Source organism: Lagopus muta, chromosome 8, assembly GCF_023343835.1.
Source record: "Lagopus muta isolate bLagMut1 chromosome 8, bLagMut1 primary, whole genome shotgun sequence".
Lineage (NCBI taxonomy): Eukaryota > Metazoa > Chordata > Aves > Galliformes > Phasianidae > Lagopus > Lagopus muta.
Genome location: NC_064440.1, coordinates 23,111,968 through 23,138,001, shown reverse-complemented (window position 1 = coordinate 23,138,001; position 26,034 = coordinate 23,111,968). Strand labels below are relative to the sequence as shown.

The 26,034-nt window shown below is 38.6% G+C and overlaps 1 protein-coding gene across 3 annotated transcripts in view; it reads left to right on the top strand.

Annotated features, from left to right (window-relative positions):
- Positions 1-168: 168 nt before the first annotated feature.
- Positions 169-26,034, top strand: part of PDE1A (phosphodiesterase 1A) — a 199,863-nt gene continuing 173,997 nt past the window's right edge. Inside the window, exons 1-2 of one of the 3 annotated variants that reach the window (XM_048952855.1) lie at positions 169-241; positions 940-975. The gene's annotated coding sequence lies outside the window, so the exon portion shown is untranslated. Of the gene's footprint in view, positions 242-939; positions 976-1,472; positions 1,516-16,613; positions 16,631-26,034 lie in introns of those variants that run through there. The other 2 variants (XM_048952858.1, XM_048952859.1) reach the window with 2 other exon arrangements.

The window sequence follows — 26,034 nt, the reverse complement described above, 5'->3', positions numbered from 1 at the left end:
TCGGCTCCGCCCCGCCGGGCGCTCACGGTCCGGCTGCCCGCAGGGGCCGTAGGGTGGGCCGGGCGCGCGCCTGTGCGCGCGCCTGTGCGCGCGCGGCGCTCTTCGCCTTCCCGCCTTCCCGAGAGCGGGAAAAGAGCCGGCGGGCGGCGGGAAGGAACGGATGGGCTCGGTTATGGCAAATTGACGTCGTTTAGTTGTCATTAATAACCGTAGAGCAATGAGAGCTAAAGCCAAACTGCAAGTACGTTCCTCCCACCCACGTTTTGTACCCAAGCGCTATACCGCTCCTCTCGAGCAGCGCAGGGCAGCCGGGCTGCCTCGCTCCTCCCGCACAGCGCCGCTCCGGCGCGGGCGGTGCCCACACGGGGCAGCTCCTCAGCTGAAGGGCCGTTGTTGGAAATGGATTGGCTCATCCTGTTTGCTTATCCGCCTGGCTTATCTAACCAAGTTTTTCCGTTGTGAAAAGATGGGGTAAAAAAAGCAGTTTGCTCATCAAGGAAAAAATATAATACTATAGTGGAGGGTACCTGAGAAATTAGTTTCTAATTTTCCTGCTATTACAAACTTACAGAAATCAAAACATATGAAAAAAAAAAACCCTGAGACGTTTATATTTCCTCCCTAAATGATTTGTTAGGAAGGTTGAAGAGCAGCGCTCCCTTGCTTTTGTTTTTCAGCTATCAGAATTTAAACGATACTTGAAGTTACACAGTTACACACTTAAATGCAACTTCTTTTCTGTTTTCGTTTTTCGGGTATTCACCGCCAAGGAATCTCTCGGCTGGGTGGGGACGTTGGGCTGCTAAAGCTCCCTCATCACAGGATGATGCATAAGGTCCCTGGGGGGTATTAAGTGAAGAATTCTTAGTGAAACATAAACATGATAATATTAAGTTAGTATACGTAAGTAACTGTCATGTGTTTCTTCCTTTATTTCAGCTCAAGTGTCACTTGAGGATTATAAGCAACTGCTAGGTAAGCAAAATCAGTTATTGCTATGAGTCAATATGCAGATAGAAAACAATGTTATCATGGCAAAGGGTAAAAGCTTTCGTTTTAGCTTGAGGAATACAAGAACAAGCAGTCATGATTAAAGTTTAATAATGACCTTAGCTTATATTAAAGTAATGAAGGTACAGTGGGTATATATGCTATTGGTTAAAAAAAAATAAAAATAAAAAAAATGCACACCTGAAAATATTCTTTAAATTATTTACTTTAATTTTTAGTGGTAGGGAGTCCAATGAGTCAGTCATTCTGCTGTTGTTTTGGTGGTTTTGAATGCTGAATTTGAGTGTGTATGGGAACTGCTGAATCATGGCCTGAACCTCTGATCACCTGAGGCGAGCACTGTGTCAGCCACGGGAGCGCAGGTGAAGGCAATTCTCCTGTGCTGCCAGAAGGGGCGGAGCCTGGCTCCATCTCTCCTAGACCCATTTAAGGGCTGATTACTGGGGGGAAGGATCTCTTCTGGAGATCCGTCTTTTGGAGTTTTGCAGCAAGCTCAGGACATGGGTAAGCATTCTATTTACTCTCTTTTTGTTATTATAATCTGCTTTGTCAAACTCTCTTTTTTTTTTTCGTAATAATAACATCTTTATATTCATTGATTATACAGAGTGTTAGTGAATATAGGGAGTAGACTGCTACGAAACTATGGAGGTCTAGATTGCTTTAGCAGCTAGCTATCCCACTTTTATCACGTTGCTTCAGTGTTCTACAGTTGATATTTTGAATTAGTAAATAATTGTTTTAAAAAGCCTCACTTTTTTTGGTAATTGCATTTTTATCCAAATACGTGCAACTAAATGGCAAAACTGGATTATTTCTTCTGTATCTTTCTTTATTGTACTAGCAGTATGTGACGGACTGAGCTATGATGTAGTTGCTTATCATTAGTTAAGGAATGCTTCTTAATGGTTTGCTCTGTTGCTGCTCAATGTAGGTTTTTGGTGGGCTAAGGGGAACAGAAATGTACTTTAAAGTTTCATAGAGTTTAGTGCTTAACAAATGCCTGAAAAAAAGCAGAAAGGCTGTTGTAGGTTTAAGTATGTGCTAATGACAGAGCTTCTGGTAGAAGGTCATAACGATCTGCAACTCTTCCGGCTTTGTGACTCGCAAGCCAACTTCATTCCTCTGTTCTGTACTTCATCTGGTGTAAAGACTGTACTGCAGCCTAGCTGAGCAAGGCCGTCTGTGAATGCAGTTGATGGTACTACCTTCTTGTGCCAATTTATCCCGTTTGAAATATTATCAATAAGAACAGAGCAAAGTTCATTCTAATCTTAGTGCGTCATTAGCAATCGCACACTTGAACGAGCACCTGGCTGAATAATTTTGATATTTATCTGTTTCTACTTCTTACTACATCAGTTTTGCATCAGCTTTAGAAAGTTATACTGTTAACTATAAATAATAGTTGTGAAAGCTTCTCCTTCACTTGACTTACAACAGAAAGTTTGAACTGAATGATGATTTATGTAATTAAAACCTTGACTGCTATGCCCAGTCTTTCTGTTGCGTTCCTCTCTTCCTTCCAGTGAGGTGACTGTGGCTCTGTAGAAACAGGTAAACTGACTTTAGTCCTGTGTCAGCACACCTTTTCCCTGTTGTTTTTCACTCGTAATATTTTCAATATTTTCAAACTATTTTTCAATAGTTTCTTCAAAATTTCTTCATTCTCATCTCACTCAGATCTTTTCCTACCCACAGGTAGTTGTATCTTACTAGGATAGCAACATTCATACCTTTATCTTGTTTGGAGATGGTTTTAAGTTCTTCATAAAATCCGTTCGATCTTATTTTTTCCTGTTCCACTATTTTTATATTTTAAAGGTGATGGGAGGGGAAAATCTAAGATATTTGCTTTTGAATTAGGACTATTTAAAATAAAGGAATCTGCTAGAAGTATGAAGAAAAAAATGCTAACATTATCACAAGGAAGAAATAAGGAGATGGGCCACTGATTGCGTTTTTCACAGGTATTTAGAGAACTAAATTGGTAGGTTGGTATCGAATATGAACGTTTTCATTAATTTTCAGCTTAATGTGATGCATACTTAAAATTACTTTTTAATTTTAAATTGAGAAAGCCAGTCGGAAAGAATGCCATCAGATGTGATTTTGTGGAGTATATAAAATGTTTAATTAAGTAGTGAAGCCATGTAAACCATCTGTTTCTGTTTAGATAGTCAAGATGTTACAGAGCTATTTCTTGTAATTTAAAACATCTATGCATTTTTGATTGCTTTAAAATTAGTATTCAGCTTTCCTTAGGACTTTTTCTTTCTGCAGTGAAATATGCAATAATTGTTAGCAAAGAGGGTTTTGTGCAGAAAATCTGCTAATTACACTGCATTTGGAATTTTCACCTTTGGCATTTGTGTTCTTTACTTCTTATTAGCAGTTATAAGAAGTTGAAAGCTACAGAAGGCTGTGGGAGTTGGAAGGTTTCTGTATGATGGGTGGCAGGTGATTTAGGATCTGGCCTTTATTATTTTTTTTTCTATTCATTGGCTGGGCCATTTCCTGTGAACTACTTCACTGGTTCTCACTGGCTGAAAGTGCCATAGGATACAGCTATTCATGTAAAATAGTTCCTGCATCAGGTTGCTAAGGAGTGAGAGGCAGCAACTCGCGTTTCATAGAGCTGGCGGGAGGAGTGTGAGCAGCACAGATACTTCTCTTCAGTCATTCCTGGTGGTAGGATTCCTGGGGGACCCTTGTCCAAATGAACCCTCTGCTGAATCCAAAATAACCCTAGAATCCAGAGGAGCTCAGCAGGGGCTCCATAGCCTTATTACCAGATTTTTGAAAATGTGAGATGAGTGGCATTTGGTGTTGCAAAAAGGCAGGTCTTCATTTTGTTGGAACTTTTTACTTTATTTGAAGCTTCTCTGGTGCAACTGAAAAGGTGTTTGCAAGGTGCTTGTCAGGGAGACAGCTTCTGGCAGTTCAGAAAAGATGAGGAGATAAAAATGAGGTACATCTGTGGGGGCAGAGGCTTCCTGTAATGTATGTTTCAGATTAAGGGTTTCTTCATGGTTCTTGAACACAAGGCTGTACTTTCCATCTGACTTGGTCTGCCACTGGTTGATCTTTTGAATTTCAGATTAGTTCAGTTTACAGTGTTTTTTCCTTGTATGGCTGTATTTTGTTTTCAGACTGCCTCAAACATACTTAGAGGTGTTTTAATATGTGGTTACATAGATATGTAGATGTTGTATAAAAGCATGAAATGTTGTTTTAGTAGGGTACAATTTTGGTTTTGAGTTAGTGTTCTACAGGGTTTTCTACAGGTGTGTTCAGAGGTTACTTTGTAGTCTGCTTAAAGATTAAAAATGGGCCAGATCTAATTCACTAACTTTCATATTTCCTCTACCTGTACTAAGGCCTTAAGTTTTCATTTCGGGAGTTCCACATTCTTAGCATCCTGTTTAAATTGTACTGACGTGGTTTGTGCGGCATGCAAAATGGCACTATTTCTCAATGATTCTTAGCTGTCTGGCATGTTTTGGAAACAAAACATGAGAAAATACACTAATAAAACATAGTACAGAGTAGCAATGTTTTGTTTTCTTAAGATTCTGGTCTCTGCACACTGCTATGGTCCCATGAACAGCCAGTCAAACAAGGGGACTTCATAGCGCTGATAAAAATGAAATGAGGCAGGCCTATGTTTGCCTTCCTCCCTCTGCTCCCCAGCTTTCTCATTTTTCAGTTCAGGCTCTGCTGGCCTCTAAGGGTATGCTGGGCTGTATGACTTGCTCCTACTGAAGCCCTGATGTCCAACTCTCCATTCACGGGCTTGTTTATAATCAGGTTGTGCCCTTTGGGCAGTGTGGTTACTCCCTGTAGACTAAACTTAGCTAGCCTGTAGCTTTGACTAGAAATCCTGCTTAGAAGAAGCAGAGAGAAAAGCTAGAAATAAAGAAGAGTCAGTGATCTGGCATGTGGATTTGGAGTAAGCAGAGCTGGAGGTTTTCAGGCTAGAGGATATACAGTCATGATTGTCAAAGGTAGTGGAGGTATTGGGTTGGTTATTTAAAGATTAATACTTTTCATATGAATAGCTTAAGTTGTGCTCCTTTACTGCAGTTATTTACAAAAATGGTTCCTTTGGTGTTGCAGTCATTATCCTTGTAAATGTTCTTCAATGCAAGGGTTTTGTGACTGGGGATATATGGTGCTATATGAAGGGTAACTCCTCACTGACATGCAGCTCTGTCACAGCTGTACTCCGCTGGTCCTCATGCCTTGGTGTTCCTTCATGGCTGTTGCACTTCCAACCTGAGCCATCACTCAGAGTGCAGTGGAAGCCATATGTTTTGGACCAACCTCTGTGTATTCTCATGCACTCTTGGAGCAATCTACCCGGCAGCTGTTATGCAGACTAAAAACACAACTTTCTGATGTCACTGAGGTTTAAAATCATCCTCCCTCAGGGATACTAAGATCATTCCTTTTGTGTATTCAGTGATTTACCATTGAGAGATGGAGCAGGCATTAGTGTGCTGTTATTGGCAGTGTTAATGCTGCCCCTTCCTTTTTGCAAGCAGATAAATGTTTATCCACTATGGATGTATTCTAGCACTGGAATATCAAATTGCATACAGGTATGTGCCATATTGACAAGGCCTTTTACCTTTATGGTAGTTGTCTCAACATGCAATAAGTTTTATTTGTATTACATATCACCCTTCTTTTGATTTCTGAAGGTAACTTTATAAGAGAAAGCATTCATTTTTACTGATGACATTCATCTTTGTTTATAATTCTGACTGTAAACTGCTGCAGTTCAAACCTTTACTGAGTTAGTAGAGAATTCAATGCTGATTTCTTTGCATTGCCCATCTCCTTAGTTTGTACATATAGTTTTGATGAAAAGAAAATCTTTAAAAAGACTGGGTAAAAATCAATGTATTTTATGTTTCTTGTGATTCATGTTCAGTTATCATTAATGAGCCTGAAGAACAATAGCCATCTAAATTTGGCTCATTAGTTTGGAACGGATGGTAATGGTACTATTTTTATCTATATTCCTTTAAAATTGTTCCCTGTGCTGCTGTTAAGCATTTATTTATGGATCATGAATTTTAATTCATGCACTGAATCATTGTATACTTCTAATTTCTGTAATGAAATTGTAATAATATGAAGATTTCTAATAAACACAAGCTTTTATCAGTATCAGTTCAGCAAGTTTCCACTTCAGACACTTGCAAAAAAAAATACGTGTGCTGAAGTCTCATTACTGGTGTTTCAGTGGTCCAGTTTGGATGCTGGGCAGGATTGTAGAGAAAGAGGGGTTGGTCTTGATGATCTTTAGGGGTCCCTTCCAACCCCTACAATTCTGTGATTCTGTGGAAGAGCTCTCCTGGCCCTATGCTGTGAACTGATATAGGTCTATTGAACTCACTGTGTCCTCATCTCTGCTTTGGGAGCCTCAGCTCAATGCTTCTCTGCTATTTGGAGCTTGACTGAAGCAAGAGTGCTCATGTTTGACTGTAACTCTGTTGGTGTTTGAGGTGAACAGTAATAATCATGACTTCTGGTAAGCGAACGATCACGATATTAATAGGGCTGCTTTCAAAGTAGGAGGAAACTGCTTAGTGCACGTGGTCACATTCTGCAGGTGCTCTGCATTTCTGTGCGTGTTAAAAACAATGGCAGCACTGAAGTGCTGTACATCTAAAAAAAAAAAGCTGTTTCTGTGTGCATTTGCAGGATTTAAGTCTGTGAAATCAAGGTAATAAACGTAACAGTTGTAGAAATGCCATGATGTATTAATGTGATCCAAGAATGTCTTGAAATATGGTTCAAGCTGAAGTCCCTGTGATTCATTTTTGTCATGTAAACACGCATTCATATATAGATTGCAAATCAAGATGCTTCCACCCTGACTGCCTTTGATGTTTATTGTAAACATGGAAGCAATTTTTAGCTGGCTGGTACTTGTCCAAACATGCAGTATTTACTGAGAGCTTTGTCGTTGCTGTTAGAGCAAACATCTTTAATGTTGCTGTTCATTTTATGACACTGCGGCCCGGGCTGCTGCTGGTGTGTTGGGGTGCCTGAGCACAGGCGCTTGTCTGAAGCACTTGCACATCTCAGTTTTGCCTCTGCCCTGCTAATTTGATGTCAGAGCTCCTCCAAGTGTGCTGCCTTGTTTCTGGGTTAGGAGAACAAAATGCTTTGCTTCTGCTTAGCCCCAGGCCTATGGTGCTGCCCGACTTGCTGCAGGCAGAGCACGGAGCAGCAGAGTTGGCTGGCAGGCAGGAGCTGGCTGCTGAGGCAGCTGCCTTCCTGAGGGCACCTACAGTCCAATGCTCTGGAGCAGCTAATTTATTCATGTTTGAACATACTGTTTGTAGGACATTGTCATAAATTAACCACAGACTAAGTGTTACTGTGCGACCTGATGGTGTACTGTGGGATGCAGTGCACAGAGGTTTTGTGAGGCACATTGACTGAAAGCCTTCTAAATAAAATACGGAGATAGAAAAAGAAGTTCTCCCTGAAGAAGTGTACTTTAGTAGTGATTCACTCCTTTGACTGTTTTTCAAAAACTTGCCTTCTAAGCTTTAATTACTGTTGAGCTAATAATGTAAAGGCATGTTCTTATGTTCATATTGATTGATAAGTATCTACTGACATGAATGAAATAAAATCAAACTCAAGGTTGCCGTAAGGTGAACTGGAATTACTTTAAAAAAAAAAAAAACAACCAACAATAAAAAACCCTTTAACCATGCTCAAGAGGAAAGGGATGCTTTTATACAAACATCCTTATTTGAAGTTAAATGACATTTTTATACAGATGGAGGATTCCAGTTCTACACTTAGCTTCAGGATTTGGAAATATTTCGTTTATTTGGATCATCTGGTAGATACATGGAAGAACACTTTGCTTTGCATTAAGAATTGATCTGTACAAATGCATAGACTCGTTTAACTAGTAATATAAAATTTTCTCAATTGCGCTGTCTGAACTTTTTGAGGGAGACACTGGCTCAGATGTTGGGATATTTAACTGATCTGTGCCATCTTTTTTTTTAATTCCAAGTTGATATCTGAGATGAACGCAAGAGGGAGCCCATCTCACAGTTTTCTGCATGGGGAGAAATAGCTTTACAAAGATAATGAAAAGATTTCTACTGATGAGAAACTTAGTGTAAAATCTCCTCTGCCTCTTAGATGTGAAAAAAAATCATGGTACTGTAGGACATTTATTTACAAATAACTTTAGAAATTTCTCAATTCATAAACTTTTAATCTCAATATTATTAGTTTTTGAACACTGGGGAAGATGTATGATCTTATGCACAATCTTATCCTTACATAACAAGACAATTTATAGCCCTTCTCTTCCAAAGGAAGAAGGGCCCCAGCTCCTGTGAGTGCAGCAGGAAGGGTTTGTGTTTGGGGCATTCTACTTGTGCCAGCAGTGTGGAAATATGATGTTTTTGAGATGGGCAGAAAGTATTCCGTTTTTGGCTGTGAAAGCATATATCTTGCATGTAACTTCCCACTCCATATCAACAGGCATGTAAAATATGGGTGATGTAGTGATAGGTTTTCTTTTAAGCCATGTTTTAACTATCCAGCTGTGCATCCATTGTCAACTGGCAACAGACAATGCATAGCATTGTGGCACCTTAGAGTTCATGGCTATGGTGATAACTGAATTTTAGCCAGCTGATTTCACTTATTCCTCACTAGGTAAATAGGATTTAGAACTTAGCAAGGTGCTTGTCTTCTACGACAGGTTGCTTAAGGTTGTACCTACACTGAATGATGTTCCTTACTACCCTCTATGAATGGGTTTCTGTCACAAGATGCTTCCTGAGTGAGGAGAGAGGATGTGCAGGTAGTAGTGCTCACCCAGCCACCTCCTATTGAGCTGTCATGGTGTGTACTTACATTGAGAAGACAGGAAGTGTTCCCAGTTTTGGTTTGGACACACCCAAAGTGGGTGAAAGTCTGAATCAGAGTTAGAAGCACACATCAGTTTCAGCTGCCTGGCCTTGTATGCACTGCCCTGGATACATGCGATGTTTTCAAAATTTATATTAATAGAGAACAGTGGGGAAAAACTGTTCTGATAAAATACTAAAATGGAGAATCAGTTCTGAGTGACAGATTCATATTTCATGTAGCAATTTGCAAGGGCTTTAGTACTGAAGACATTTGATCTCCTGATTGCATTTTATGTTAGTTTCTTGGTTTATATGATTGTATGGGAATTGTTGAGTCATGGCCTGGACCACTGATTGATCACGTGAGCAAGGACTGGGTCAGCCCTGGGACCACAGGTGAAAGCAATTCAGCTGTGTGACTGGAAGAGGAGGAGCCTGGCTGCACCACTCTTTGACTGACCCCCCCCCCCCCCCCCCCCCCCCTCCCATTTAAGGGCTGACTGCCACTGGGGAAGGTTCTTTTTCTGGGATCCCTCCTTTTTGGAGTTTTCCACTGTGAGCCTAGATCCTTGGATATGGGGAAGCATTTATTTGATTGTCTCTTCTCCACCATGATAATCTTTCCATCTATAACACCTGTAAAATACTGTCCTAACTACAATACTTTTCCAACTGTACATTTGTTGACTGTATGATGATAAAAACCAAGTCCATTAAAAAAATCTGTTTAGAAACTCAGTATTTAGCATTAACTGCTTTTTACTTGCATTCAAATCATTCTGCCGGGCTCCTAACTAGCAGTGAACATCTCTTCAATGCTTCACATTAGCAGATTATGTAAGTGTGTTCTGCAGGTTATTCACAGGGTAACTTGTACCAGCATGGTATTTACAATTTAAATAGGAACAGAAATGTATGTAATTTGTCAGGACACACTCTCTGCATCCATCTGTTACTCACTCTGCTCTTAGAATGCTCTGCAAACTTAAAAGAATATTCAGAAAATACTAACCCAAACATCTTACCTCAGTGTATATAACATATGTCACTATGAACTATGGTTGCAGTTTAGTCCAGATTATTACCAATGTGCCTTCTTAATCATGGAGAACCTGATTGGAATAGCTTTGCTAAGATTAATAGGAAGTATTTAAAATAGTAAGAAATCACAGCTGCTTATGCTTTTTTTTTTTTTCAATTGGCAGCTGTTATGGTTCCTTGTGTGTGTGTGTTCTTCCATATTGAAATAGATGAGTTAGCAGTATGTACGTTCAGCGCAAAGCTATTCTTTGTGTTTCTTTTGTCATGGTTTGAAGAACAGCTTTGTTTCCTGCTCTGTTCTTATCACAGAATGAGCACAAGTTGTTAACTCTATAAACACTTATGGTGCTCAGCATGGATGTGTAACAAGGTTGTAAATATCAACCAGCTGATTTTTCACAACAGGCTTCTGAATTGCAAGGGTATCTTTATTCCCATTTTAATACTGGCCATATAATATGGTACTCTGAAGATTAATGCTGAAGTAAAACTTATTTTTATGTACAGAAAAAGGGAAGAAAAAAAAAAAGAAAAAAAAAAAAAGCAAGAACCAAAACCCAAACTCAGGACTAGATGCATGTCCTGTTCTTTGTTCACCTTCCCTTACAGAGGTTATCTTCCTGAAATAATTTCTGAGCCGTTAACATTGATTCAGTAGTAGTTCTTCCTTGAAGCAACTTTTCTATCATACTAAACTGAGCTGGGGGGGTACCATCATACGAGCACTTGGACAGCAGACCTGAGAAGGCATGGCATCCTGTCTCAAGAACAGCCATAATCATCCAGAAACTATGGTTTTTTAAATTCTTCAGCTGGTGCAGTGATACTGAGAATTTAGTCCCAAGTTGGCAGGCTTCTTGAAGCCTAACAAACTGTTGCATGTCAACAATATTTTGTGACTAATTACTGCTTACCAGCCTTTGCCAATTGCAGAGTATGTGCTAGCTTGCCTCACAGAGGCTGGTGAACCCCAGTTTCTGTTTGTCAGTTCCCTGTCCAACCTCAGCCTCCATTTACCAGCTGCATTTGGGGATTTGGCTGTAGAAGTTCCAGGACTGTATTGTTCAAATTGCTTTTCCTGTTATGTGTGTAGTATAGCGAGCCTAAACAGAACTGCTTTATAAAGGTTTTGGTGGCAGGATTTTTGCATGTGGTGAAAGTAGTGTTCTGAATTCTAGCTGTTCTGCAGCTGCCAGTTGACTGGTACTGATATATGGTATATTCAGGGACTGGTGGAAGACTGTTCTTTTCCTATTTCAGCAAGTTCTGAAGTTCAGCTTCAGAGAGAGGTTGGTAGATCTTGGAACATTCTCAGGAGCTAGAGGTAAAGCTTTCTGCATGTGAGTGAGAGGAAGAACCTCTCATAGAAATCAAGGCTCACAAGTAGCAAGGGGCTGAGGTTAAGCAGCTATGAAAATCTTCTAAAAGCATAATTTCATAGGAAAAATGTTTACTTATCTGAAAGACTGATAATTCCATCACTAGCAGTTCATATCGCCTAACTGCTCTTCCCAGTAGAGAAAGCAAAGACAAATACATTGTGGTGATTACAGTGAAAAACAGTGTTTTGCAGCTGACAATTTGATCTGTCCAATAGTGTTATTGTACTCATACCTGTTGTAGTTTCCATGGAAATAAAAGGGAGGCATTACTTTTGGAGAGACCTACGTAGTTCTAGCTTTCTGCAGCTGTTTAAAATATATTTATTAGTTGTTCCATGCACTTCTGAGTTTGCCCTTACAAGAAGAAAACTCATAACTCAGCATTTTTTATATATTTACAGTTATTCTGAAGCATATTTGGTTTGCATTCCCTCCCACTGATGTGTAAAACATGCAGAATGGTGGAGAGGTTGCCTCAATAAGAGATCTTGTGGTAGAACTTAGTATGACTGTTAGCTATCTTGGCCTCAGTGTGTGGCAAGAGAAATAATAAGCTAATGACATTTGTCTTTGAGCAGTTACAGGAACCTGTGTTGCCCCTTGTAGTACCAAGAAAGTTTATGTGGGTTAGGATTTAGTTGGCTGGACACTCAGGGATATTTTACTGCTCGAAGTAAACAGCAACTTCTTGAGATTGGGCTCTGTTTAAATGAGAGAAATGTGCTGGCCAGTGTACATAAGGGATCTGGTAAACAGATGATGAGCCTCATTCCAGTGCCTGCCTTCTAGCTGATTCACAGAATTTGCTAAAGGATTTTGTTTAATCTAATTGATGAAATATTTCTAAAACAAATTGTCCAGGACTGCATTTCAAAGGCTGCTGCAAATACAGATATTCTCACTGTCTATCTGTGATCAAGCAGGTGTGTACTTTATTTGCTTATTGTCAATGTCACTTATGGGGTGTTTTTCCCCCTCCATGTGAAATATTAACCCTAAAAAAGTCCTTTTACAGGATCTTATCTAAAGTTTACAGAATATTTGTTTTAAAACACTGATGAACTAAATCTTAAGTTTCTGTAACATGCCTTATTTTATATTGCTTGCCTTATGTCTCAAGTCCTGGATAAATACTCCTTTGTCAGTTGTAGGAAATACTCCCTATCTACTCATGCAATCAAAATGTACTGGAACCATTTTCTTTTCTAAATCTTTGTTTGCCATGTGCATTTTATGTAGCCATTTATTTTCTAGCACATACCTCTGGAACACAGCAAAAATTCCGATCAATTAATTGTAAACCTAAATAAATTCTTCTGATCTGATATTTTGCCTGATTTGAACCTACATTTTTCACTTCAGAAAATTTCATGTTACGCATGAATATGATTGGAGGAAACTTTTGAGAATCTTGTATACCCAAAGATGAGTGAGAGCAGGTCTAGCTTTACTTCTGACTAATAATAACATTTTTTTTCTTCATATAATTCCACAAGCTAATTACTTTTGCAAATGGGTTCTGGTAAATCATATTCCACAGTGATTAACTGTGTGATCTAGGGTTACTTGATTAAATGCATTATGCATTTGTTTAGAAAAGACAGAATGTGTCACAGCAAGGGAAAGCTTGTTCTGACATCAAGTTGTGTTTTTCACAAAGGAGCCGCTGCATATTGATAGAGGCTGATCTTTCAAATGTCACAGGTTAAACTAATGCACGTACAGAAATGGACAGAGGGCTTTCTATAGACCCTACAGCATTATCTAGTGAGTATACGTTAAGGTGGATAACTTAGCGTTGGCTTGATATTTGCCTTGCTTTTACTATTCTAAAAATGATGAATAGAAGGAATTTTAATCCTTCTTATTCACCTTTGTAGTAGATGAGAGAAGCCCAAAGAAACTGTGAAAGGCAACTGGCTTTAAAAATATGGAATATATAAATATAGAAACTTGGATCTATACTTACACGTACTTGCGTATGGAGGATAATGTGATTTTCCATGTTCTCAGCTTTATGTAGAATTATTGATGCTTTTTTGAAGGAGATCCTATTTGATAAGTATAGTTTCACTTTTCCTGCCATTTTTAACCTATATTTCTTCCTGAGTATTATTTGATGATAATAGGTACTGCTGTACCTATTATCTATTATATTATGCATTTTTAATATTGTGTATATTGTATCTATTATATTATGTACCTATTATACACATGTTTTTTTTTTTTTTTTAACAAGAGTGACCACAGTAACATGTGATTACTTGTTTCTTTACATGCAGAAATCCCATGGAAGATAGCATTAGCAGAGTAATACAGTAGAGAACAGTAGAAAGTGGTTATTTCAGGAGAGGCAAGTGGTCCATTAAATATTTCAGGTGACAGGAATCATTTACACTTTTTTTTTTTTTAGCTAAGTGATGCAGTGTTAATGTCTGCTCAATCATTGTATTAGGATTTAAAACTATTTTTTAATCTGCATAATGCAGCTATGGATTTATAGGCATTAATATTTTGCTATTTCATTCTCAATAGGACAAGATCAGTCTGCTTCTGTCTTTTCCATTTCGTGTACCACACACGGTATTGTATCACAAAAGACAAAAAGTAACAGTATCACAGAAACATTCCATTTTGGCTACATGTAGGTTCCCCCCCCCCTAATCTGGAGAAAGTGACGGTGGCATGATGCCTCCAGTGTGGTGTTTAGTGAGGCTATGATAAACTTGTATTTGTGAACAGTTACTCTCTTGGATTAGAATGAGTGAGGAAAAATAAGGAGAAAATCCATGTGGATACAGATGGGAGAAGGCAGAAAGCTGTAACCCTTCGTGCTAAAGAACAGAATGCCAATAGAGTTTCATCATCTGGGATGAATATGTAGAGCAGAGGAATGTTGCTACCTGTCAGTTCCTTGGCACAATTGAGTGCTGAGGGGGTTGCCTTGGTGTTGCTTCCAGCTGTAAGTAAAAGCCTTTGATAGTTACACAGTGAGAGAAAACAGAGGTGCAGGTATCCAATAGTTTCAAATGCATGCATTTCCTTAAAGATACCAGTCTGTGTCTACGAGTAGTTGCATTGCATCAGTCTTATATGACATGAATGTTGTTGACCTCAGTAGTGTCTGTATATGACTTTTGTATCAATTTAGACGTAGTTTTGTCTCATTTTAGATAAAGTCATGCAAGTTTATACAAGTAACTCTTCCTGTTTTCTTGTATCTAATACTGAGCATGTGACTCAACTTCTATTCAAAACACAGAGGTGAAATCTAGGAAATTCTGGGATCAAAATTCAACGTTATGAATATCTATTATGTCGAGTGTTGGAAAGATTTAATTAAGTCATTATGCACAGTTGAATGCCTCCCGAAATTGTGTTCAATTATTATGAAGCACATGGAGTTGTTGTAATCACAGTCTTTGTGGGATTTGATAAAATACTTCTATTAGCAAAAACTGAGAATCCACCTCAGCTATGAGAATAGAGAAAACTTCATTATGGCTTTTGCAAACCTAGTAATGGAAAATAAGCTTTATTTCATGGAAAGTCTGGTTGGTAGGATGTTTTTTAGAAAGGGAAAATGTTTGAGGAATAAAGATCCTAAAATTTTTAGTCAATGATAATTAAACAGAAGGTTTGATTTTAATGCTGAGGTTTTTGTGCTTTTTGCAACTTTGAGTAATCAGACTCACATTTCAATTTCCTTGGGGAACTGTGGGCTCCTAAGTGCTCGTGTCTTTAAACAAGCCATGCTTTCCAAAAAAGGCAAAAATGTCATAGAAATGACATTTTAAGATAAATTTTATTTTTCCACATTAAAGTTTCTTGTTGAAAGGCATAAGTTCCCTCACCCCCACCCTCTTATGGTAGAAATAGATACAAATTAGCATAACCACTTCTGCACGATAAATCATTGTGGTAACACTTGTGGGTAACCATAAAGATGTGACTACAGAAGAAACATTGAATAAATCGAATTGTACTTTTTTGGTTATTAAAGAAATTTAAAAGCCTTTCTTTTCACGTTCTGTGAAGTTAAAGAAGCTCAGATATGCTTAATTTCCCTGAAGAGCCCTCAGCAATTGTAAAGCCTGAAAGTGACATTAAAGACTGGCATGGAAGCATGTTGGGAAGACAATGAAATTAACAGTTCAAACTGCAGATCCTTTAGTTTCTCTGCTTTACGTGCTGAGGTTTTTACACTGATTAATTCACACTCCACATCTGATTCATTCAGTAGCACACCCAGCCCTTGCTTTCACATTTGGAGCGCTGACGGCTGAGCTGAGCTACTATTTTGGTCTCCAAAGCAGGCTCTTGGTTTTATGATTGTGCGCCACTTATCCCAAGTTTCAACTTTAGAATGAAAAGAACAGTATTACTTTTCACTTCAAGGAAATGTACATGCTAAAAGAAGATCTTCAGCACTCCGCCACTGCCAAGGGCACATTATGGAACCCAGTTTGTGCAATTCTTGTTGATGTTGGCATTTTTCAGTACCTCTTAATGGAAGATAGATAAAAGATGTACCACCCATGGATAGAATTTCCATTCAGATAGCTTAACTAATACCATGTCTCTGGCTGTGTTGTTTTTAAGATGGGCTTCTACTGAAAGGAGGGTTCCTGCTTTTCCCTCCACCCTCTGCAGTGTTTTGCCCCATCCTTTGGACTGCTGCCAATGGAGCACGCAGTCTGCTAGAGCAAAGAACCATTCTGATTGAAAATGAATCACTTTTATGGCTTTTGCTGGTCTAGTTCCAGACAAATCAGTTTTCTGAGAAGCTTATGATTTAGCCACAACAGTGCTTGCACTAATACAAGGGAAACAGCAGTAATACTCACTTAAGGGTACTGGGAAGGAATTTGCTCTTTTATGTAGCAGTGTGGTAGGTCAGATTCACGCAGTCCATTGAAGGACATTCTTAGCTGACTGGCATTAAAAAATAAATCATCTGAAGCAGTTGCACTTATGTGGCTGTAACCACTTATCTCTAGGGTCCTTCAAAGCATTGGAAGTGCCTTTCACCTTTTCTGCTTTCGTTGCTCTGCCTTCCCCATGGGGTGTGTTATATATGACTGTACAGCTGATGCATGGGAAAGCACAACAGCTGAAAGCTCCTTCCTTTCCAAGAAGTAAAGGTCTGCTGTTGTTGCTGTGCGAGGAAAAGAGGGGTTTTGTGTGTACAGGCATTTTTCCCTAGGTCTACAGCAGCAATTGGGTACTAATATGGTGACGGCAATGAAGCTTTAAATGAGAGAAAAAGAAAGCTGGTTTCCAAGAGAGGTAAGCACTGCTATTAACGATGTTAGTGTTTGGAGTTTTGTGTTGCTGTATATACTATTTTTTTTGTTTACATCAGTAGTTAAAGCATTGCTTGCTGTGACCTAGACAGATTTCCTGCATTAGACCTTAGGTTTTCTTTTCAAAGTGTCCCTTCAACAGATGGCTCCTTACCATCCTCAAGCTTCTCTTCTGAAAGTAACCAGCTCTTAGGGGAAATAATTTAATAGCTGTATTGTAGGCATGCAAATTACCTTCCATAGCATTAAACTAGCCTACATATTCAAGTCAGGACTCTCAGCCCATCTGTCAATAGATTCTTGCTGCAGCTGCCCCTTCATTCAGCATTTTACCCCATTTACCCCAGTTTCCTGATTTCCTTGGCCGTGTAGCAGTAACCTTTAAGGGTCCAAGCAGGAGGTATGTTTTAGAGCAGATTGGTTTATTAGTCAATACCAGCATGTAGAGTGTTACATGCCAACCTCCTGAACATATCTTCAGAGAAGTGCTGCATCTAATCTCACAAACATGTGGCCAGATGTGTGATAGAGCAGGAGTGAAGAACTGCTGCCTTCTGTGGCAATGAGTTATCAAGTGCCCACTGCTCTGTGGTGTCTGCTTGCAGGTGCTCACTTGTGGTAGGCAGGCAGAGCTGCTTACTCCTTCCTGGGTGCTGCTTTTGTAGGGGTAATGGAAGCTGCAGGGTTTATTTTTGTTGCTAAAGTCAAGGGTAATTTCTCAGTGTATGCTCAAGAAAGAATTTACCAAGTTAATATTTGTTTTTAGAGCTTTTTTTTTTTTTTTTTTTTTTTTTTTTTGCAAGTGAAAAGGTTAGAATGTTTTAGGGGAGCCTTCATCTGTAAGTGACAGAATATAGGCAGAATTGAAATCCAAGTTCAAAAAAAAAAAGTGCTGAAAAAGAAGCAAATGCTTCAGTAATGGAAGTATTTACTATCTTTGTTCTATCAAAGCGTGTAAGTGATACAAGTATGTGACTTGCTTTCTTTTTTAACCAGCAATTTATTGTTGCTTGGAAATCCTCTTAAGACTTCCTGATACCTTGCCAAATCTATAATTCATTCAATTTATGTATCTATTCTTATAACACGAGCTTGCTCAGGGGTATATATTTTTCCTTTTTTAGAGAGCAAGAGACTTTATTATGTTTTGGTGAGTAGAATAATAGGGCCTCAATTTAACCTTAGGAGCCTTACTCTTGTTTTCAGGCAGTATTTGTAATGCAGTACTTTGTGTAGTTTATGATAATCCTTTTAAGCAATCCTTATCCCATATTTGTAACAACATTTTTATGAACTACATGATTCATCACCAGCCTCTGTGAAATAGGCTTTATTCATTGATAACAGCTATTGCTAGATGCTGTTTCTGTTCTTGTTCTTGTGTATATCAACAGTGAGACACAATCAAAAGGTGTGGGATAAAATCCAAACATTTGGAACCTGCTTGGAAGCGAATTTTGGATTGTTTTTATTTCAGGATGTATTTCTCTTATCATCTTGCTTTATAATCTCTTTATTAGATATTATCAGTTTTCGAGTTCTGGGATTAATGTGAGCTTTGTATATTTTTAAGGTGAAGGAAGGAAGACCTTTTAGAAGAATTAGTTCTGAATTTTTTCATTAGAATTGGAGAATTTTTGTACTAGAAAAAGCAAATAATGAAACACCAGTGCAACAAAAGAAAATGAGAAGCATCTTGTTGGTGATTAAACTCAGGAACTTAATAGGCTGTCACTGCCGAAACTTATACAGTTCAAGTGTTTTTACAGCTTAACTACTTGGAAAAAAGAAAAGGTCATTTGCATGGCATATTCTCAGACTTCACTAAACATTCACTTTTACCCTCTGTTAGTCATGAATTTCAAGGTGCTGCTAAAAATGTGCTCTTCCTGCTTCATGGCTCTGAAGAGAAAAGCTTATGGCATGTTTTGCAAGAAATATTTAGTGATTTTTTTTTTTTTTAAACTTTCTTAAATTTCAGTGTTTATGGGTGGTGAAACAAAAGAGTTTTAAGTGTTTTGGGAGGGTATTTTGATATCAAATGAACTGTTGTTCTCCTTCCTTTGCCTATTTGCATGACCCCTAATGAGAGTAATTATGAAAGTTACCAGTATTACCTCATTCTTTAAGGTATCTCAAGGGTTTGAGAAGTTAGTTGAAAAGAGTGTTAGCAGAACTACTTAGCCTAAGACATATATACTTTTAACTACTGCCCTATTAACATTAGTTGTAAGCTCTCAGCAGTTGGGTTTGCACCTGCAAGTTTTCTTGTGGGCACAAAGGTACAGCTTTTTAAAAGAAATTCTGCAGCCTTACAATAGCAGAATTTATTCCTTAAAACCTCCAGGTAGTACAGACACATCCTTAGTACCTGTAGTTGGAGGTGAATTCTGGGCTACAGTTATCAAATGAGCTGAAAAGCTGTGCATAGTACTGTCAGCACTGTTTGTAGGAAAGAAGCAATAAATGCATTGCTTGTTTTAGCCATCATAATGGCCATCATAATTTTTTTGCAATCTCACTGCACGTGAGATGGGAAGATATAGTTCTTACATGAGAATTCAATTCAGAACTAAGTTGCAGTATATTTAAGAACAGAAATCACTCTAAAGGCAGCTAAGTATAGAAATGTGTAGTAAAATGAATAATAAATGTTTCTGAATTACATCAGTATGAACAGAGTCCTGACATTACATGGTAAGATTGTGTTCAAAATGTCAATGATGCCCCATCTCTGGAGGTGTTCAAGGCCAGGTTGGATGGGGCCCTGGGCAGCCTGGTCTAGTATTAAATGGGGAGGTTCAATACCTGTCAGATAGGTAATTTTACCCTGCAGATGCTTTTTCCAAACACCAAGGCCTTGGCTCAAACACTCATTTCAAATAGCACTGAAATAGTTTTAGTTTTGTTCTGGTGTAGAACAGCAACAAAAACCCTTGAATTTCAAAAAGCGTTGTTAGAAATGTTCTAACACAGAGCCCTGTTGAGAGTGAAAGAAATCTCTTGCTAAAATATTAGGCACAATAAGGAACTTATTGTTTTAATTATCTGTTTACTGAGACATATGGTTTTCTTTATGAGGGTTTGGAGCAGGGACGATGAACATCCACACAGGAACTGTTTGTCAGCTTGCAGCTCTATGTGACCAGCAGCACCTGCATGTTGGCACAGCACAGAGGCTCTTCAGGGACCTGAACCTGGTAAAACAAATTCTGCCTTTCCATGTCCTCAGAGCACGTTGGGGTGATAGGCACCTTCCTATGAACCAGGCTTGAATTCCTTGATCTTGGCACTGCTGGTTGTGACGTGTGTCCTGCAACCACCAACTGAAGTCCTTGTCTCCTGGCTGCGTCAGCTGGGGTTTGGCAATTCTGAACTGCAAACTCTAGCCTTCGTTTGGTGTTCTTCATTCAGTGCAAACAAATACAGAAGTTTAAGCAAACTATTTGCTCGCCACTGTGTTCCAATTTTTAATGTTAGAATGATAGGAGTGATATAATACCTTGGGTAAACTGAGATAGAAGACCCATCATCTGGAAAAAATGCAGTGATTTCTGGGGCACTCTTTTTGTTATAAATTATTTTTGTTGTTGTTGAAACAGTTTTATCACTTATTTTTTCTTCCTTAGAGATTCTGCATACACTGAGGTGCTATCTGATTTTTCATGCTGGGGCTATTGTAATCCTCAGAAGTTTCTGGAAGATTTTGACTGAAGGCTTCCTGACTAGTTACTGTTTCTGCTGACAATATTTTTTCTAAGCTGTTGCAATTGCTCTTTGGAAGGCTATGGGTGTGTGGTAGGATTCACAGATGTTGTGCAACCATTTTGTTTTACGTTTCCAGAATGATCTGTCTAGAAGCAGAAGCACTTCTGGCCTTGGCAAAAAACACCTCTGTTCCATTCCTACTTTTCACCTTATTTTCCTCTTGTGCGAAATGTTTTTTGGCTAAACACACGACAAAGTGTGGCATTACTCTGATTTATGTTGGTGGGGCAGGAGAGCAATAGGCTAAAGAGCCCCCATGGGCCAGACTGCACAGCTGTTTGGAGCTCGAAACTGCCTTTAAGTCTAAGCTATATAAATTGCTTTGTTGCTGTAATAAAGTTTCTTGTTATGACACAGGCTGGAATTCTTTAAAGCACACAACTGGTATTTCAAATCCATCTCATGGTGATATGGGTTCCAGCATTGTGCACAAATTGATTGGGGTTCATTGTCTCGTATTCTTATTCTGTAACTACGATCCAGGAAGTTTCATAGTAATTCAGAAGCATCTTGAATCTCAAGTGTTCCGTTGACCTTAGTCCTGGCACTTTCAACATATTTTTCCAGTTGAGCGGTAGACTGTAAATCAGGAACACTCTGGCAGTTTTCCAGGCTCTGTGCTGATATACGTGCACCTCAGAGGAGCCACGTGCAGATTTAATTTTTACAAAACTGAGCTGGTGACAGCCCTGAGCAATCTGACCTCATAGCTGACCCTGCTCTTTGAGCGGGAAGTGGGACCAAAGACCTCTTTTTGACCTGAATTACTCTAATTGGAAGGTGTATGTGTTCCAACTTCATTTTTATTTGGCTCTCTTGTTGGTCGATTCTTCTCCACAATGGGACTGCAGGAATCCAGGTTTAGGAAAACTTTCCATCTGAACTCCATGAGAATCTCATGCAGTAACAGAAACAGGAATGCTTGCATAAATGGACCTGAGAATTGACTTCCACCCTCTTTAACAAGAGAAATATTTTTATTCTACTCAGTAGTGCAGTTGCCTTTTCCTTCACTCATTCATTGCTGCTTTTGACATGGATAATCTTAGTTTTGAGCCAGAAAAGTGAACCCTTTGTTACCTGTTGTCATTTTCTACTTTGTCCCGTCATTTGCAGTTTTGATCAGCGTGTCTTTATAGATAAAAGCAACGCATATGCTTTATGCTCATGAAGTAGCTGTCCTTTGGGCCTCATAACAAAGTGGTGACATCTTCTGTCCACCTTCTGGGCAGCTGATGGATGGTCTCAGGAGCCTCTTCCAGTCTCAACTGTTTGGTGACTGTGCAAGTGTTTCTGCAGCAAGAAGATGGTAGTTCTTATACTGGGTTGTACTCATACTGATCCTAAATGGTGTTTTTTCACTATATACATCATCTCCAAGGAGTTTAATCACAGGATTATGCCCCACTATTGATTTTCATTCAGTTCCCATTGACTCCAGTGGGAATGATGATGGCAGAACATTACTCTGGAGAGATCAGTGTTATTTTCAAGTCTCCTAGCACCTGATTTCCTACACGACTGAAGCTCAGTGCTTTTAAAATTTACTGCCTGGTGATATTTTTAAAGGACTATTTTGATTTCATAAACCATCCCTCAGCAATCATGGAATACTTTGAAGTCAACTAAATAGTACAGCTGGGAGCTCTGTTGTATCTGTAGTGAAATATGAACAGTGTATAGCATCTGGATACAATAAATCTGTCAAATTGTAACTGAAAAAACAAGGAATCAATTAAAATTTAATATTCTACTTGCACAGGGAAAAGCCAGCATTTTACCTAAAAAATTTCTTTTAATATTTTTTAATAAGCTGAATTGTTGGTTCACAACTGAAATTAAACAGCAATAACTGCTTTATTTTAAGTTACTACAGCTTAGTGCTTGTGTAGCTATTTTTTTTTTTCCTATTTCATAGAAAATTTATAGGAAATCCCGACCAGGTAGAGGCACGTATATGTGTGTGTGTGTGTGTATATGTATATATGTGTATATATATATATATATATATATATATATATATATATACACACACACACACACACACACACACACACACACACACACACACACACACAATAAACCTGTTGGGAAACTTAGATTATCTGCAATATGCATATGCCTCCTTTGTAAAATGCAAGATGGGTACTGGCCCATGCAATTTTTCTTAACAGTATATTTTCTTAAAGAAAGCTTGATCTGAATTTCAGTTCACCCTCAGTTTTGTGAACTCTTTCTTTCATGGAGCAGAACATATTCTGTCTTAACTGGTTTTAAATTGTTTGAGGTGCAGGTCAGAGTTAAGTAGCAGCACTGTACAGTAGCTTGAGTACTTAAATGTAAGTTGCAACCTTTATATCTGTGAGAAGCGTAGCTCAGTATTGTTTCTGTAAGAGTATTTGCTGTGTCCTTCAGAAAATTAGCTGTTATATCAAGAGTCAGCTTCTTAATTACCATCATGATCCATTAAGAGTTTCTCTAGTCTGAACCTAACAGTATATAGAATCATAGAATTGTAGAATTGGCTGGTTAGAAAAGACCTTAAAGACCATCAAATATGTGCTGAAGAGTTTAAAAACACATAAAAAATATATATATACAGTAGAGTTTAAAGTTCATTACAGCAGTAATGAACTTCATTTCTGATTCTTGACCTAACTGCTGGTGCTGTATACAGCTTGGTAAAAAGACTTCCATTCCTTTCCAATTTCTTTCTGGATTTGCTAAGAAATGTTCAAGATTTGATTATAGAAGATTTCAGACAATTTCAATGTTCATTTTTCTTTGTGACTTACTAGAAACTGGGAAAAGAAAAAAAGGCTTTTTAAGGAGTGCCCTTTAGAATGCCTGGTTTGGATATTTGGCACAGAGAGTTCCTGGGATAGTGGATAAGCCTTAGTTAGCAGTTGCCTATATGGTTCACGGTCCACAAACCCACCACCTACTTGTTTTTGGTGTGCTGTTTAAGTGTGACACAGTTACCTTGATTGCAGACTCTGAGTAAGGGAACTGAAAGCTCTGCTGAAGCTGTGTGTGAAGGGGACAGCAGCTAGCCACCTTGTTCACTTTGGCTAGTGTTAGGTGCATGCTCGGGTGGACTGCTGTAGGATATGCTTGAAGTGTGGCCAAATTATTGTTAGTATGGGATCCTGACAGTGGTGACAGGCTGTGTAAGCCTTGATCATTCTGAGGGAATGATCCCAGGCTTTTAGCAATCTCATAAATCCTCTGTATATGGCAGCAGTCAGATATGGGTATCTGATTTTCAGGAGGCAAAGACCAATGTTCTAGCTCTCTGTCAAAGTCTGGTGCCAGTCTGACAAATAGCATGGTTATTTCAGGGTTTCTGCCATACCACAAATGAATATCTCCTGGAAGTTGGCCATGCCAAATTCTTGAGGCTCTTCATACATAACCTTAATACTGTGCAGTATGTTGTGTGACTATAGAATGAGTAGTGATTGTTCATTTAGTTGTGTCTGTGCAAGCCTTGCACGCTGCGCTTGTCTTGGCTCCAGTGGAAATGTTTGTACTTATATATTCCTGTGTTACTAGTTACTGAAGTAGATACACAAACCTCACCGTCGAACCCAGCAGGTGCATTTGATAATCTGCATAATTCTGAACTTAAGTATTTTCTCATCTGCCAGCACTGTTGGTGGGATATCTGCTATTGCCGTGATGTCTGTAGCTCTGATTTGAAAACTGTGATACCAGTAGAATGCTCAGATTGGTCCTCAGTTCATTCCTAATGACAGCAAGTGTGGTATGAGGTGTCTCAAGCTGCAGTGTTTTTGCCTGCAAAATAACATGGTCTGAAGCATATGTGAGATCTGTTATATGTGGGGGGTAGGGAGCCCTTTCAGCCCAGGCATGGAATGTTAACAGAAACCTTGAAAGTTGCAGTACAAGATGGTACTGAAGACTGAGCCAAAAACTCTACTACTGGTACTTAAAATAAATGCAGACTTGAAAGCAGACGAGACTGGTTTCAAGGGTTTAAAAAAACAACAAACAAACAAAAAAGTAGTTGATATATGTGAAATGCAATTTATTTGGTGAATGTGGATATAAGGTAGACTTTTAGACTAATCATGAAAAAGGTGTAAAAACTTGTAAAAAAAAAAATATATATATATATGTATAAAATATATATTTAAATATACATTATATATATATAAATATATAATTATATATATTATAATATATATGTGTGTGTATGTATACGCCAAGAGGAGACTCCATTGCCATCTACACTGCTTCACTGTCACCCACATCATCTCTCCACCATTGTGTTTATCCCTGTGAAGATCTGGGACACTGAAGTCTCACCATGATGTCCCCCTATGCTGATGTGACCCAAAGGGGCAGTGTAAGGCTGATCATAACGCCAGAGGAAAAAGCAGGCAGCAGAAGGCTTGTATATACCTGCTTTGACTTAGTAGGATTTGAACTATAAACGTTAGTTTCACATTTTGATGAGACAAATAATTCTTTGATTAGACTGTTAAAGCTTTAATAAAACTAGCCTAAACCATAGCTTTGCCTTTAAAGAATATTCTCCCTTTTGTGTGGAAGATGTTGGATAGAGCATGAATCAGCAGCAGGGAGTGCAAGCCACCTTCACTCCCATCCTGTGTTTTGGGGGCAGTATGTGGGGAAGAGTTGATATGTCCATGAGATACACAGCATAGAATGGTGAAGTTGGAAATCAGTCATACCACATTTTTCTTTTTCGTGTTTTTTTTTTTTTTTTTTTATTCCTATGTGTATGAGCAAAATCTTAAGGAAAAAAAAAAAAAGATTCTGCTTATGACTAGGCATCAGCTATCTCAAAGGGCTGAAGAGGAAACATTTGGCTCTTTTGTGATTATAGTATTTTTCTCTGATAATTTCTGTAGCATGCTAGTTGGCCTCCTACTTCAACTTCTGAATGGCAGCTGACAGCATTTTTTTCTTCATGAAAAGAAATTTTTAATGGGTTGTACCAAAAATAGCTGGAACTTGCTGTCTTATGTGAAAAATACAGGATATGAGTCATTATCAACAGTAGGAGACCTTAGATCCTCTGTAACTTTACATATCTTCTGTGGCTGTATCAAAGGACTGCATTTAATCTGAGCAGCACATGCTCATACCAGACAGCTACAATAGACAATTTGGCAATAGGTTTTATAGCACCTATTCTGTGGTGAAATCTACTCCACTCTTCAAAGAAACTTAGAGGAACTTTGAAGAAGTTTGCAACCACTCAGTTCATTGTAACTTAAATTAAAAGTGAGGTAAATTCAGCAACTGTTGGTTTGTCTTCTGGGGGAGAACAGTCAGAAACTCAGACTTCAATTCTTTCAGGAGTTTCTGATGTTCCATGTTCTTCCAGAGGTGTCACTTTTGTCAAATAAGTGATGTCTACCAGTGAATCGTTAAGATTTTTACTAATCTAACATTTCTAGCAGTCGGAGAGAAAGTAATCGCAACTGCAACAGCTTCTGTAAAACTTCTACTTCAAAAATATATTTCCTCTCATACTCCATTCCCAAGAGTTGCATATGGATTTTGAAATTCTTGAATGCGAGTCTTTCATAAATAAAGAAGGCAAGGCACCAAACAGTATAAGTG